This window comes from Crotalus tigris, unplaced genomic scaffold, assembly GCF_016545835.1.
Source record: "Crotalus tigris isolate CLP2741 ecotype Arizona unplaced genomic scaffold, ASM1654583v1 scf7180000018184.2832721, whole genome shotgun sequence".
Lineage (NCBI taxonomy): Eukaryota > Metazoa > Chordata > Lepidosauria > Squamata > Viperidae > Crotalus > Crotalus tigris.
In genome coordinates, this window is record NW_024096871.1 from 1,357,684 (window position 1) to 1,374,287 (window position 16,604).

The 16,604-nt window shown below is 36.0% G+C and overlaps 1 protein-coding gene across 3 annotated transcripts in view; it reads right to left on the reverse strand.

Annotated features, from left to right (window-relative positions):
* TBC1D5 (TBC1 domain family member 5) overlaps positions 1-16,583 on the reverse strand; it is a 376,566-nt gene extending 359,983 nt beyond the window's left edge. The window contains exon 1 of one of the 3 annotated variants that reach the window (XM_039348847.1): positions 16,414-16,581. The gene's annotated coding sequence lies outside the window, so the exon portion shown is untranslated. Of the gene's footprint in view, positions 1-16,148 lie in introns of all 3 variants that reach the window. The other 2 variants (XM_039348846.1, XM_039348848.1) reach the window with 2 other exon arrangements.
* Between the last annotated feature and the right edge of the window lie 21 nt (positions 16,584-16,604).

Here is a 16,604-nt window from a genome sequence, read left to right on the forward strand (position 1 = left end):
AGCTTGCAACCTCTCCTGCTGGCTTTCCTAATATTTTCTGGGAAAACTGGCTGAGAAAATTGCAAATGATGATCACATGATGCTTGGCAACCAACTGTAAGTGGAAACAGATTGCCTACTACCCAAAAATGCAATTAGGTGACTAAGAAGGTAGATGTGCAGCAGAAGTAATTTTAAGGATGGGTTATAAATATTTTTTCAGAGTCTCTCATAATTTCAAATGGTTGTTAAGTGACCAGATATAAGTCAAGGACAACCTGTATTAATATTTTATAAAGTAGGAGTTTGCACTTCAGTGATACTAAGACAATTCCATCACCAAAGCAAATTCTTGATGACTTTTCCTTAATGTTTGTCCTTTGGTTATTTGTCTAGCTAGACAATTTTTATTAGAAAGTTACATAGAGATAACAGAAAATATTCATCTTATAAGTCCAAATTAACAGTTTCCGACAGACAGATGCTGAATATATTCACAAATTAGGTGGCAAGCATATTTCCTTAACTCCTCATGATTTCAGCCAGCTTTCATATTTCTAATATTTCAAACCATACATTAATTTTCTGTGACGGTTTATAAGAACATGTGTAGGCGATGACCAGGCTGAGCCCGAGGGAGGGATCAAATGCGTCATCAGTCATGAATCCCTCTACACACACAAGAGATCTAAGTCCAGCCCACTTTGAATTATATTGACTCTTATCTACCACCAATTTGCTTGGACCATTAGTAGTTCTGATTCTTATAGATAGCTGAATCTAGCAATAAACCTTTACATACATTTGAACTGCCTGGGTCTTCTGATTTTCCTAGTGCTTGACAACACATAATAAATATATTATATTCTCATGGTTATTTTGTCTGAATACATACAGAAATGCAAACTAGTTAAAGTTATAACTCCATAGGACTTTAATTATTATGAATAAGACATGAATTATATACCTTGATCTACATACCATGGATTCATGTTCAGTCTTGAGATTATCTCATGTTTAGTGATAGGCCTGAAAATATATTTTCTGTATTAATTGTTGCTACTTTAAAAAAATATGTAGCCTTTATGGACAAGAAGACTAAAGAGAAATTTCATGATTGTTATGAAAAATTATACTCTGCAACAAACCTAGGAATATTTATTCATTTATAGTTCTTTATATTCCATGTTTCAGGATAACAGTCTATAAAAAAGTAACTGATAAGCAATAGAATTGTAAATTAAAATGCTATTTTACAATATATAAACAAAAAATAGGAACCCATTCCCAGGGTACTAATACTGTCTGCTCTATCAGAGAAGGAGAGTAAAGCTAAGCAGACTTTCCTTAAGTTTGTCATATGTCTGATATTGAGCAAAAACCTTAGGCCAGTGGTGGCAAAACTATGGCACAGGTGCCAGAAGTGGCACTCAGAGCTCTCTCTGTGGGATGTGTGCCGTGCCCCAGAGATGGTGAGGGACTGGCCTATCGCCCTAGGCCCTCCCACCCAGTCTGCCATGACCACCTTGGCCACGCCCACCCATCACCCAGTGATAAATAAGTGGGTTTGGGGTTGCAGTTTGGGCACTGGGTCTCTAAAAGGTTTGCCATCACTGCCTTAGGCAATTAACAAATCTGAAAAAGCGTAAAGTTATTATCTCCCTGGAAACCTGAACTGTTTAGAACACATTATCATGCATTGTGATGGGCGCCTCTAGATTTGCCTATGTAACAGCTCTACTGTGCAAGCTGCACTGGCTTCCATTTTCTTTATGTGTGCAATTTAAGGTGCTCTTCATCAACTTTAAAAACTCTGTAAGCACGAATAAATGTTAAAGCGTTACAGGATAGTAGAAGTAGAGGTGGCCTTGGGCTTCCAAAATGGGAAACTTATTACCAAGCAGCGGGGTTGCTTTGGATTAGCGATTGGATAAAGTTAGAAAATAAAAGGGTTCTAACAATTGAAGGTCATGATTTACAGGCTGATTGGCATGCTTTTTTATGGGGAAAAGATAAGAAGTCCCCCACACACTTTTACCGGCACCAGATAAGAGATGCATTAATTTGGACGTGGGAAAAAAAAATATTATACAAAAATTCCAAATTGGACCTAACCAATGGAGGCAATGATTCACCCAAACACACTGGATAAAACAAAGCTGATAAGGTATAAAGAATTATTAGACAATCAAGGGAATCTTAGAGCAAGGGAGGAATTAAAAGAACAGGGAATAATTATCGATTGGTGGCCATATTTACAGATATAATCAAAATATAGCAAAGATATGGAAGAGTATGGAATAAGTTGGATACCACAGCAATTGGACAAAATATTGACAAGCAAGGGAGGAAATTTTTTAACAAAAACCTATAAACTTTTATTAGAAGTTGAATTGGAAGAAGAATTAGTAAAGGGTCCAATGATAGCATGGGCACGAAATATAGGTAGAAATATAGAATTAGATGAATGGGGAAGAGTATGGAACAAAAATTACAAACTAATGCTGTCAACTGCATACAAAGAAAACCAATATAAAATGTTCTATAGATGGCATTTAGCACCGGCGAGATTGGCTAAGATATATAAAAATATGAATCCGGACTGTTGGAAATGTGAAAATAAAGAGGGAACATTTTATCATATGTGGTGGCAATGCCCCAAAGCAAAGACTTATTGGGAGCAGATAAGAAGATGGATACAGGAAATAACAAAAGAACAAATTGAACTTAAACCCGAAATATTCCTATTAGGCATAATCAATCCAAAGATGGAAAAACAACTTCAATACATCATTATACACATAACTGCTGCACGCTTTGCATATGCATAATGCTGGACAAGGGAAAATATACCATCAAATGTAATGATTATTTACAAGATACTAGAATGTGCTGAGATGTACAAACTTACTCTAGAAATAAAAAACAAGGAAGCTACAGAATTTTATGAGATATGGGACATTTATTACAATTGATTAGAACTGAGGAATAAAAAAGTATGAGAAGTAGTAAATAATTGTAAATAAATGTAGAAGATATAGGACATAGTATTGTTAAGAAAAAAGAAAAATGTACTTTGTATTTTTATTTTGTAAAGAGAAAAAGAAAAAAGAAAAATTATATTTAAAAAAACCTCTGTAAGTCACAGGACTAGGTTATTTGGAGGACTGCTTTTACCCAAGGACATCTCCCTAAGGATGTCTTACCAAGATAAGATAGGACGGGCACACTCCAAGTGCTTTCTTTTAAACATTCCCATCTTATTGCAAGTAGTGTGCTTTTTCCATGGTAGCCCCTATCCTGTGGAATACCCATCCCCCTGAAGTTCAGCATGTCTCTACCTTCCTAATCTTCTGTACAGCTTTAGAGATCTGGCTTTTCCTCCAAGCAGTAGGATAAAATGAGGCAACAGCACACTGGAAGTTTGACTTAGCACCAGTGTTTTGTTATAATGAAGTTGGTTTTAATACTTTGGATATGGTTTGTTTTTTAATTTTTGACTGAGAGCTGCCCAGAGTTTGTTTGTTTCTTTGTGTATGTATGTTTGTGTGTGTGTGTGTGTGTGTGTGTATTACATACATATACATATACATATACATAAAATATTATTTTCCCGTTGGTCCCTAAAACATTTAAACTCATGGTATTCTTTTAAATAATGAATTAATCTTTAATTTTCCAATTTAATATAATACCTATTCCCTTGAACATTGCTAAAATGTAACAAGAACTTACAACACACACTTGGTTTCCACTTGGAAGTTGTGAGAATGAAAATCCTGATGTTTTGAATTATAATTATCAAAATGTCTAAGAAATGGTCAAGCTTGCTGAAGCTTCTGAAAGTTACAGAATGGAACACATGGGGAGCAATTGGTCATGCCTGTTCTAAGGTGTCATTCCAGCATACTACACAGCTCTGAGAACAGCTTTTTGAATTAACCACCACTAGAAATGTTGGATTTCAAATATCATTGCTGAAAAGTTAAAGTTGAATGTATCTGATAGCCAGTGGATTAAGGAAAGCTACCTAAAATGAAACCAAACCAAAACAATTAACATATAAATGTGTTTCCAAAATGTAAGTAGACTTTATATGAACTTACAAGAAAGGTATGATTGTAGGATATTCTAACAGTGCCCAAACATAGTAATTGTGGAGATGTATGTAAGTAATGCATTTTATGGATATATTATGCATTAAGCATTTCAGTCAATATTAATTTACGGGAAAAGTGAAGGATATATATTTTAGTTATACAAACACACCCCAACACACACACACACATACAAAACATATATCTTCCATCCTCCCCATAAATTTATATTGATTGAAATGACCATGATTTGTTAATTCAACATCCTATTTAAAAGGCAACTGTCCACTGCTGAAGTCAGCAAACATATCATTCACACCTCTAAGACTGAAAACATACCAATTTGCTTTCGTGGAATGAATACTAAGCAGTCTGAAACACACAATTTCAGATCTGACTTCATGAAATAAGTGCTTACTCAGCAAGCATCCTGAAGGTAATGCATTACTCTACTTAAATGTACTAGCACTTTATTATCCATTTTGCATAGGACTCCATAATAGTAACAAGTATATTGTTTGACAAACAGGGAAAACTTATGTGCAACCCAAAGATATTCTGTCTGACCTCTGTCAGATAAATTAATAATTTCTTCAGTGACAAAGTAGAATGAGAAAAAACAAAACCAAGTAAAACTGGAGGATGTATTCTTACATTGTAGACAGCACATGACAAAATGAAAGATGAAGATGCAATAGAAAGATAAATGATAAGATGCTAAAATATGAAATGTGTACAACAAAGTATCTTTTTATTTGATTGAAACAGATCAAAAGAACGGCCATCTTTGGTACCGGAGTGGCCATCTAATCTCATAAAATGTGATGTCACAATAATGATTCTCTGATTTACATCTAAATTTTATTTTCTTCAGGAAAATTTTTCACATATATTTTTCACACACACACACACACACACACACACACACTGTCTCTAATTACACTAAAAATGTGAATCCCAGGTATATTCATAATCGAACACTGGGATAAATAAAAACAACTGTTTAATAAACTAACAACTGTTTGATAAACTTAGCTTTCGTCAGCTAATTGCCAACGTCGTCAGAGTGGAATGCCGGAGGTTTGAAAGCCTGCTCATAAGACTGGCAGTTTGTGCGCTCTGCTCATAGAACACATCACCAGTCTACCGCCCCAGTTAACCGTATTACTTCTAATAGTCTTGCATCCGTCTGTATATTTATAAGTTTAGGGATCACCGCCTCTCTTATTGTCGCTCTCTTTGCCCGCTTTGGATGTATCTGAGTACACTTTGCTATAGGATGATCCCCCAGTGCCTCCTGTCTTGTGGCCACCCCTTGTTGTGAGTGTGGCACCCCGCCTCCCATTAAAGTGGAATAATAAAGAATAATGAAGAATAAAGTAGAATAAAGTGGAATAATAATAATGATAATGAAAAATCACTAAAAGAAAAATGATGTGTCTGCATAGTTACTGGAATAAAGCTGTGTAAGCAATCTGTGACTAACCAAATGTCCAGGGCATTTAGAAACATTGTATGAAGCAAAACTCTCTTCATTGTATGCCTGTGAGAAACTAACCGAAGGAAATACAATGTAGATTTATGTATAGTTCTTTGTTCCTGAGAAATGGAAAGTATAAAACTGTAGTTTGAATCCACCCTCTTTGTTCAGAATTGCTGGTTGTTAATTGCTTCTGAACCTTGCGCAAAATAAATCTCTCTGCTAACACTCTCTGGAATTCATAAAAGTCTCTTACATTTTTCTATAAGACCATCATTGACTCCTGTAGGAATCGTGCTGGGGATTTCTCCCCTTTGCCGGTCGTATTTCTTTGCTGTTGCATGAGACAGTGGTTCTGGTCTTGCGTAGGCTGCACCCACTGCACTTGTTGTGGGTTGCTATGTTGTTGTGGCTTGTTATGAGCAGGCTTTCAAACCTCCAGCATTCCACTTTGACGACGTCGGCAGTTAGCCGACGAAAGTTAAGTTTATCAAACAGTTGTTAGTTTATTAAACAGTTGTTTTTATTTATACCGGTGTTTGACTACTTCTCTCTCTCTATATATATATATGTATGTATGTGTGTGTGTATGTATGTGTGTGTGTGTGTGTGTATATATATATATATATATATATATACACATACACACACACATATACATACACACACATATACATATATATATATTAGTTTCATATGTGAAACTAGTTTCACATGCTACTTTCATGTGAAAATTTTAATTATGCAACAAATTATCTCTGACTCTGAAGTATATTTTTAAATGTATACAGAATTGTGTAGAAATATTTCTATATAGAAGTGCATTGAAAGCCCTTAGAGCTAATTAGAATAGTGCTTTTTTTTTACATCTGATTACAGCACAAAAATATTTGCTCCTTTTTGATCTCAAAATATTTTTATCATTAAAAGAATACTGTTTCCTCCACTTTATTGGAAGGCAAAATTGTAACAGTTCTTTGCATATTATTTTTGAAAGTATAATTAATTTCTTAGGCTAAAATCTCTAAAATCTAATTTCTAATAACACTTTTTATATTTAAATAGTAAAGATTTTAAAATCTGAATATGACTTGTACATTCAAACTGAACTTTCTTTGCATAATTGTTTACAGCAAGGGTCCCTACCCCGCCGGCTGGGACCCAATACCAGGGCGCAGCCTTTTGGGAACCAGGCCGCATAAGTGGCAGAATGAAGTGCATGAGCACGTGAAGCTACATTTGCACAAGCGGCAGGTGTATGCACAAAACTATCCCCTCTCCCCACACAGCTGCTGGTCCGCAGAATCAGAAAGTTTGGGGCCAATGGTTTACAGCATATATTTATAGACTGACAATATAGCAGGAGATTGAAGAACAGAGTATGTAGCTTTATAGAAAAATTGGCTTTCAGATACACAGATCAGATAGATTCAAATGGAAAGAAAATAAAACACATAATATAATCTCTGAAATTTCTATAGCCATTGACAAAAGAATCAATTGACATAGAATAAATATTGTGCATCCCTGGGACACAGAATTTTGAATTCAATTCATTTTCTTCATTACCCACATCCAGTATTTATGACACTACCTGAACAAAACTTTAGCAGCTCCTTTTACTTGTCATGTCCATAAAACATTAAAATCACTTAAAATTTTCCTAAAGAGACTTACATTTCTTAGACTGAATAAGTGAATTCATTTTCTACCAAGTAAGAGGCAAAACCTGCATGGTAACACAGGAAAAAACCCTAATACAATAATTTAGATCAGTGGTTCTCAACCTGTGGGTCGGGACTCCATTTGGGGTCGAACGACCATTTCACAGGGGTCGCCAAACAACGCAGTCTACCATTTTTTCCCCTTTTCCTTAGCTGTGCTACTCCCTTTTATTCTATTGGCTTTTGAAAGCCAATAGAATAGACTCTCTTGAATAGAGTCTAATTCTATTGGCTTTCAAAAGCCAATAGGAATTGTCCAGGCTGTCTCTGCCCTGCTGAGCCCGCCAAAAGTCCCATTCTGCAAATGGTGCTGCACCAGTTGAGTAGTCCTCGACTTATGACCGGTTGAGTAGTCCTCGACTTACGACAGGTTGGAGGTCGCAGCATTAAAAACGTTGAGAACCACTGATTTACATACTTTTAAAATTCAGCAGTCTTACCTTCCATTTCTATTATACTGGAATAGATTAACTATTTCTTCTCTGCAAAATATGACTATTCTTGTCACATAATATAGGAAGTTCTTTTTTTTTTTTCGTTTGTTCACATTCCACTTTTATTATTTTTTAATTGAAAATTTTTATTTTTTAAAACATACAATCATTTATAAAAATACAATAAAATTTTAAAATAGAGAACCCCCCCCTTACCCTCCCTCCCACCCCCACCCCCCTCCCTTCACTTCCCAGAGCAGAATACAGGGTTAAGAAAAAAAAAGAAAAAGAAAATTATAATAATTAAGAAAAAAGAAAAAAAAAGAGAAAGAAAAAAAATATCATAATTAACCTTTAACTCCATAACTTATAAAACAATTCTCTATAATATTTGATATTCATTCATAAAATAAATAAAACTTTTTAATTCCATATTTTTTCTGAATATAATCTATCCACCTTCCCCATACAGTAATATATCTTTCTTGTGTATGATCCTTTAAATAAGCAGAAATTTTTGCCATTTCTGCAAAACTAGATACTTTAAATATCCATTCTTCTAAAGTAGGCAAAGAATCTTTCTTCCAATATAGACCTACTAGTAACCTTGCTGCAGTTAATAAATTCAACATCAAAGTAGTTTCTTTTTCATTTAAGTCAACAAAAATACCAAGTAAAAATAGTTGAGGAGTAAACTTTATCTTCTTTCTAAAAATCTTTTGAATGTTCCACCAAATCATAATCCAAAAAGCCTTTACTTTTTTACAATTCCACCAAATATGAAAGTATGTCGCATCATTATTGCCACATCTCCAACATTTGGGCTGTATGTTGGAATACATACAAGATAATTTTTTAGGATCTAAATGCCATCTATAAAACATTTTATAAAAATTTTCTCTCAAATTTTGAGCTTGTGTAAATTTAACATTTCTTATCCAAATTATCTCCCATAAATCCAATGAGATCGGCTCCTGTATATTCTGAGCCCATTTAATCATACAATCTTTAACCAATTCTGTTTCCGAATCTAACTCTAATAAAACATTATATATTCTTTTTATATGAGCCGGACCTTGGTTTTTAATCTGAATAACCAATTGTCTATCTTCTAGTGTTATTCCCTCTTTCTTGTCTACAGTCCATCTATCCATTATTTGTAAATATTGAAACCATGACTGTAGAATATTTTGCTGCCTTAATACATCTAGGGATTTCAAATGCCAATTCGAACCAGAACAAATTAACAATTCTTTATATGAAATTTTATCAAAATTTGTCCCCTTAGAGGTTCCCTCAATTGCATGTCTGGGAATCCCCCAGATAGGTATTTTATAATTTAATCTATAATAATACTTCTTCCAAACACGAAGTAAGGCATTCCTCAAAATATGTGATTTAAAAGTCCGATCAACTTTCTTATTAAAAATTAAATATGCATGCCAACCATATATTAAATCCCAACATTCCAAAAAAAGAATATCCATATTTGTTAAATTAAGCCAATCACTTAACCAAGTTAGGGCGGCTGCATCATAATATAATTTCAAATTGGGTGCCTTAAGTCCCCCTCTTTCTCGAGCATCCTGTAATATCTTAAATTTAACCCTTGGTTTCTTCCCGGCCCATATAAAATTATTGTGCCCACAATTACATTGGAATTTGGAATAATAACTTATCTCTTTGTCAACATAGATACAAGTACATAGATACATAGATACAAGTTATTTTGAAATTTGTGCTATTGAACATTTTTCTGGGCATAAAGAATTTATGATTTCATAGGAATTCATATATAAGCAACAGAAGTGAATGTTGTCCATTCATCTTCCTTGGCTTAAATGAGTCTTCATTAGTCTTTGGAAGATTAAGTATTTGGAAATCTAGCTGACCTCTCCGTCTGCTTATCTAGAAAAAGTCATTCAATCAGTTGAATGGAGATGCTGATGCTATGTTAATATTGCATATTTTGAATGAAAGACTACTTAAAAGATGACTACAAAACCTCTGCTTCAGTCCTTCATTTCTTATACACAATTGACTAAATTGCTCATCTATTTTTACAGTCAAGAAACTTATCTTGATCTTCAAAGAAAATGCACTTTCTAGTAACTTTAATTTATTATATTTAATGATTCTGGCTATCAAGAATCAATATTCGCCAAATACCTAACCAAATATTATGCAAAGAAGAGAAATTACGTCTCTGCATGCTAAAGTTTTTTAGCTTTTTCTCCATAGCATTGACCATTTTTACTTTTCTCTTTCGAAACTATTCATTACTTTGTATCTTTCTTAAAGTACATTTCCCAGAACTAAAGTATCTAGATGACATCAATGTAGTGCAGACTAAAATAAAACTATTACATTAAGTTTTAATCCATTCAACAAATAAGAGAAACATAAATTAGAAAAACAGACATTTTTGCAGAACAATTCTTTAGCTGGCTTTGTCATTTAAATGCAAAGTTTGTCCCTGAATACAACTCTGGAACAAGATTTTTTGATATGTTATCCTGCACTTATACACTCATTTTTTGGAAAGGGGGTTGTACATTTTTCTATCCTTTCCTTTTGCCTAAAATTAAAATATAATATTCATTTCAGATAAAATATATTTTGCCTGCTTTATGTTTCATAAGGCTTTATTCCTAATCTTATATTTGCAAGTTTACCCAAATCTCCTGCTTGAGCAGAGGGTTGGACTAGAAGATTTCCAAGGTCTGCCAGCTCTATTATAATTGATTGCAGGAACCACCATTTTATTATCGCATTAATCAAAAAAATTAAAACATAATGGACCCATTCAGTTCTATGGGCCTCCATCTGAAGATTCCTTCTGTGTTTTCCTCTTCTAAAACAAAATATAGTCTGCCAACTAATATTTGTTCTATTATATTAACTGCCTAGTGCAGGGGTAGGCAACCCAAAACACTTAAAGAGCCACTTGGACCCGTTTCCCACCAAAAACAAAACACTGGGAGCCGCAAAACCCTTTTGATATCTAAAATGAAGATAACACCGCATATATCCTTTTTTACCTTTATTATAGGTGTGTGTGTGTGTGTGTGTGTTTGTGTGTGTATGTATGTGTGTGTGTGTATATGTATATGTATATATGTATGTGTATATATATACACACACACACACACACACACACACATACACACACAGGTAAAAAAAGGATATATGCAGTGTTATCTTCATTTTAGATGTCAAAAGGGTCTCTCTCTCTCTCTCTGTCTCTCTCTCCCTCCCTCTCTATCTGCCCTTGGTCTGCCACTCCTCTTCCCCCGCTCTCTCTCGCTCTCTCTTTCCTCTCTCTCTCCCTCTCTCTCTCTTTTTCCCCCCCTCCTATCTGCTGCTCACCTGGCAAGCTTCAAGCTGTTGTCCAACAAGCAACCTCGTCTCTTTTATGACTCATGGACTTCAACTCCCAGAATTCCTAAGTCAGCCTAGCTGGGCTAGCTAGCTCTCTCCTGCCCTTCCTGCTTCCTGCTTCCTGCAGAGATGCAGCAAAGGGAGGAGCTCTGCCCAGTAAGCTTTTCAGCTCCTCGGAGAATACTGTGAGTGCACTCTCTTTTACACACACACACAAAAACACAAACACACACACAGAGAGAGAGACAGAGAGAAGCAGGGAAGCGCAATTGTTCTCTCTGTCTCTGTCTCTCTCTGCAAAGGCAGAGGAGGCTGGGAGCCACAGGGGAAGGCTCAAAGAGCCGCATGCGGCTCCGGAGCCGCAGGTTGCTGACCTGTGGCCTAGCGAGTCAATTAATGAACATTTTCTAGCATAACCAATTTGGGGGTTAAAATAACTTTCACCATTATCTCACAAGCACCTCATTTTTTTCTTTATTTGTATTTTTTTTTGTTCTGTCTGAGCAACCTATGTAAAAATGTTGGCAGATGAACTATATACGTTAAGCAGAGAATCTCAGAGACTGGACCAAAAGCTTTACAAATTTGATCACTTATAATATTCTCTTTAACTTGGGCTTCTTACATTGCCATTTTTTCCAGTCAATCTTTTCCCTATTTAGAAACTATAGCTATTGACACTTAAAATATTTTGTTAATTTAAAATGGTTTTAAAAAAAAACCAACAACCTTAGAAAGTAATAACACCTTGTCCCAATTCAAAAACTGAGGGTTTCTATTTGAATGGGACTACCAGAAAATTCCTGCAAAGATTCATCGGAAAGTTGGAAAAAATCCAGGAATGTGGGACTGGACACAGGAGAATCTTTTCTAATTATGGAAGTTAGAAAAAAAAAAACAGTTTTCTGTAAGATCCTTTGCAGTATCTGTGTACAGCATTAAAAAAAGAAAAGGGAGCTTCACTGTAATTGCTTCACTCTAGCTAATGCTCACATTATGACAGGTACAGCCTGTTTGGTGTAGAGGTTGAAGTCTTGGCCTAGAAAGCAGGAGACTGTGAGTTCTACCACAGGCATGAAAGCTGGCTGGATGACTTTGGGCCAAACTTTCAGCTCAACTCAACCTATAGGGTTTTTATTGTGGAGAAAATAGCAGGAAGAAAGAATATTACATATGCTTGTTGCATTGAGTTACTTACAAAGTAATAAAAAAAGAATTAAAAAAAATCTAAAAAATGCATAAAGAAAACTAACGCTTGTGAAATAATTTAAATAATTATAGGTAGTGCTCAACTTACAGCCATAACTTGTGATGAGTGTAAAGTGGGTCATAGGGCGACTGATCTGATTTTATGAACTTTTTTGCAATGGTCATTAAGTGAATCACCATGGTCATTAAGCAAATCTGTGGGCATTAGCAAATGTCATGGTCACTAAGTCAATCCATTGTTCATTACAAGGCGTTTTAGTAAAAAACTGAAATTAAATATTTTTCAGAAAAAAAATATTGTAAATCATATCATGACAGCAGGAGGCAGCAAATATATGTGAAATAAATGTGGGCCAGTGTCGAAGGCCCAAAATGAGATCACATAACTGCATAGAGCAGCAGCTCTCAGAACTTCGGAACTAGGTCATAAGTACGTGGGGGGGAAGGTCTATCATAACTTCACATGGTTTCTAAGCAACTGGTGGTTACGTCCAGGTCTACTTGGGCAGAATGTAATTGTAACAGCGAGGCCAAAGTTTAACTTTACTGCTTCTTAAGAATATCTCAAAAATGGCAGGAAGAACAATATAGATAGCATCTATGAAAAAATGTTGAATTCCAATGATATATGAAATTTCAAACTATCCCAAACACTTTCACTTTTAATACTTATATAACAGAAAAAATCTTATAAAGAAAATTTGACTAAATTGAGACTGTTATAAATAGGAATTAAAACATTATTTTCTCTAAAGCAGTATGTATTTTTCTTATGCCTGGCCTGCGATTCTAAGTTTAATTCTTAGTGTCTAATTCAATGGAATATATTTATATGAAAATTGCTAGTACTATCAGTTAATGAAAAAATTGCTAAATATACACATGATTATTAACTGAAAAATCTAATAGCAAAACAGTGCTCAATATTTAGTTGGATAAATATATGTTGGAGCAATATTTTACAGGAACAATTCATCAAATTAAGTATTCGTGGGTTTTTTTTTCACAAGAGCATTTTTTTTAAAAAAGAAAAAAAATCTGGTGTCTCTAGTAAGACCAGTAGGCTTTTCAACACAGATTTATTTCATGAAGAAAACTTTTGGGCCAGTCACCCACCCTGGGAAAAACAGGAGGCAGAAATAGTATGTATTCTGGCTTAAAATATGCAAATAAAGGCAGAATATAAATTTAATAAAATAAAATATGGATTTCTATTCTTTTTTTGCCCACTAAAAAGTTTTTGCTTATCACTGATTTATTTATTTAGTGTATAGCATATCATACATGGACTAGCAATACACATTAACATTTCACCCAGAATAGTAAAACACAATAAAAATATAAACGGTAAAAAGATCTACGTTCAAATACCAATGGCTAGGCCACGGGAGTCAACTCGGTCATGTCACATGACGTATCACAGCGTTTTTTGCCTTTGTGAAGCCAGGGTGGGCATGGCCTGCTCATGACACATTCAGTCTGTGGGCTGCTAATTTGACACCCCTGTTCTAGGCTATCTAACCACTGAAGTGCCACCATTGATTTTCATGTAGCAGCTGATTAAGACTCCCAGTAATATGCCAAATGGATTAAGTTTAAGGTTATTTATTTATATGTTACCTCTACAAATATATCTTCCATGCCATAACCACAACAAGGATATTATACCCATCAATTATGTCTATGTTCAAGAAAAACTTTTTTTTTCTTCCTTTAGTGTCTGATTCTTGGAGACTGCTTGGCTGTTTCATTGGCAAGATTTTAGAGAAGTGATTTGCCATTGCCTTGGTCCTAGGACAGTGGTGGCGAACCTATGGCACAGGTGCCAGAGGCGGCACTCAGAGCCCTCTCTGTGGGCACGCGCGCCATCGCCCCAGTCCTAGGCCTTCAGCTGGGTTTTATAAAACTTTAGGCCTCCGCCATCATGTACCCCCCAAAAATCAGTTAATTTCAACTTCTTGCGGAAAAAAAAAAGATCTTGTAAAGTTGGAATTGATTGATTGAACTTTTTAGTCCCACCCGGTATGTAGTTACCACCGTAGCCACGCCTACCCAATGGGCCACACTCAGCCAATGGGCCACACCCACCTGGCACCTGATGATGCATAAGTGGGTTTTGGGTTGCAGTTTGGGCACTCGGTCTCTAAAAGGTTCGCCATCACTGTCCTAGGGTCATCTAGCTTTATGCCTAAGGCTGGACTAAAACTCAATCTCCCAGTTTCTAGCCTGATGTTTTAACCCAGGGGTCTTCAAACTTGGCCCTTTTATGACTTGTGAACTTCAACTCCCAGAATTCCTCAGCCAGGCATGCTGGTGGTTGAAGTCCACAAGTCATAAAAAGGCCAAGTTTGAAGACCCCTGTTTTAACCAAACAGGTTCTAAAAAAAATAGTGTTCCAAAATGGAACAAGGGCCAAATCATAAAATACTATATCTTATTGAGAACAATGTTATGGAACCATGTATAAATATTGCTAAGAAGTCTTAGTTCATGAAATAAAATTTGAAGTATAGCATATATATTTGATAATAAAATTCTAGCTTTTATCATTTCCTCTTATTTTACATAAGATATAAATATACACTCATATGTGCATATTTATATTATTCATGCAGCATTTCTAATCACATACGTCTTGCTTTTTTCTAATTAAATATGTGGTAATTTTATACACACTTATCATTGAAAGAAATAAAATACTGCTTTGTAATAATTATGGTTAAAGTTAGTTTAGACATGTCCAAGAACCTGGATCCAATGGCATTTCTAAATCTTTTTTCATTGTATATACCATTTGTTTTTGGACATTTCCTCCATAGATTTGCTATGGATAAGAAACTCCCATCTCACTTCACCTTGTGTTGAATTACATGTCTCCAATTCTACAACGTGAAAATTTAGAGTATTGTGTTTGACAAGAAGTGCTATCCTTTCCAGTCTTATTTTCCTCTTAAAATGAGAATTGTTCTAAATAAGGCGGCAGGTTTGTTCTAATTAATTTTTCTTTTGGAGGAATGGTTTTAAATTTTGTATCTTCCTTTCAGTTAAAATATAGCTATGCATTATAAACTGTGCTAACTTTATGCTAGACAAAGTTCAATGCAGACATTTTAATTTAATACACAGGACTAATGATTTTTTTTCTATATTTATCAATAAATCAATCGCCTTCTCTAGCACATAATGAAAGAGCCAAATTGGTTCTTAATGGGAAACTCCACTGTTTGATAAATTTATGATTGGATTTTTTATTCATCTACTATGTGGGCACTCTCAGAATGTGACAAGTTTGGGACATATAATCCTTCATCTTAAACTTTCCTAGAAGATGCCATGAGTGACCCAACAGTAACCAAATTTCATATCTAAGACTTTTTTAAAAAAGAGCTAGTCGGGTTCTTCTTATCTAAAACACGCCTTTCTTTTGTTTTCTTTTTTTTTTAAGGGACAACATATGATGAGTAAGCTGATGTAATCAAAAGGTCTGGTAAATGTGTCTGAAAGGTGCAATTTTATACCCGTTCACTTGAAAGCAAATGCCGATGAACTCCTTGGGGGTTACTTCTGAGTTCACATGGTGTGAAGAACAGAATCTGAAACTGAAAACCTTTCGGAACGATTCGGAAAAGAGCGAAGCAGAACAAGCTAGATTGAAAAGAGTGAAGACTTGGGTGGGGTTGGAGGAGAAAAAGCAACTTCTCCTTCCCCTAGAAACAGGGCGGTAAAACACGCCCGCCCCCGCCCCCATTAAGGAACCTTTTCCTCTGCCTCTCGGGAGTCTCTAGAGAGCAAAAAAGGTTCCCTCCAACCTTCCTGTTGTCACGAACTGAAGCAGCAAACAGACCTGCTTCTAGAAGCTGGAGCTCAGGCGACGGGAGAGGGAGCGGCGCCTTGCAGGCCTCAAAATCACTTCCTTCCTCCTCGCCTTCTACGGCTGTTCCTACGGCTGTTCCTCAGTAACAGCCGGGACTGGAGATGAGGGAGGAGGAGGGCGCCACACGAAGCCCGGGGAAACCAAAGGAGGGGTTGCAGACGAAGGCAGGTCATTTGATACTGCGGGAATCGGGCGGGTCACCGAGCGGAGCCTCCTGGGGCTGAGCCGACTTTACCTGCTGCTGTTGGTGCAAAGGCACTGAAGAGGGGGCATTCACCTCCCTCCTCCCCGCCTGGATCCCTCCCTCGCTCAGAGATCCATCGACCCGCCAAAGCAAAGCGGGGCTTGGGAGAGCGAAAGGAGGGTTGCCTCCCGGCCGCCGCCGTCGCCGCCTCCCGGCTGCCACCACCCCCCGCCTCGCAGCGA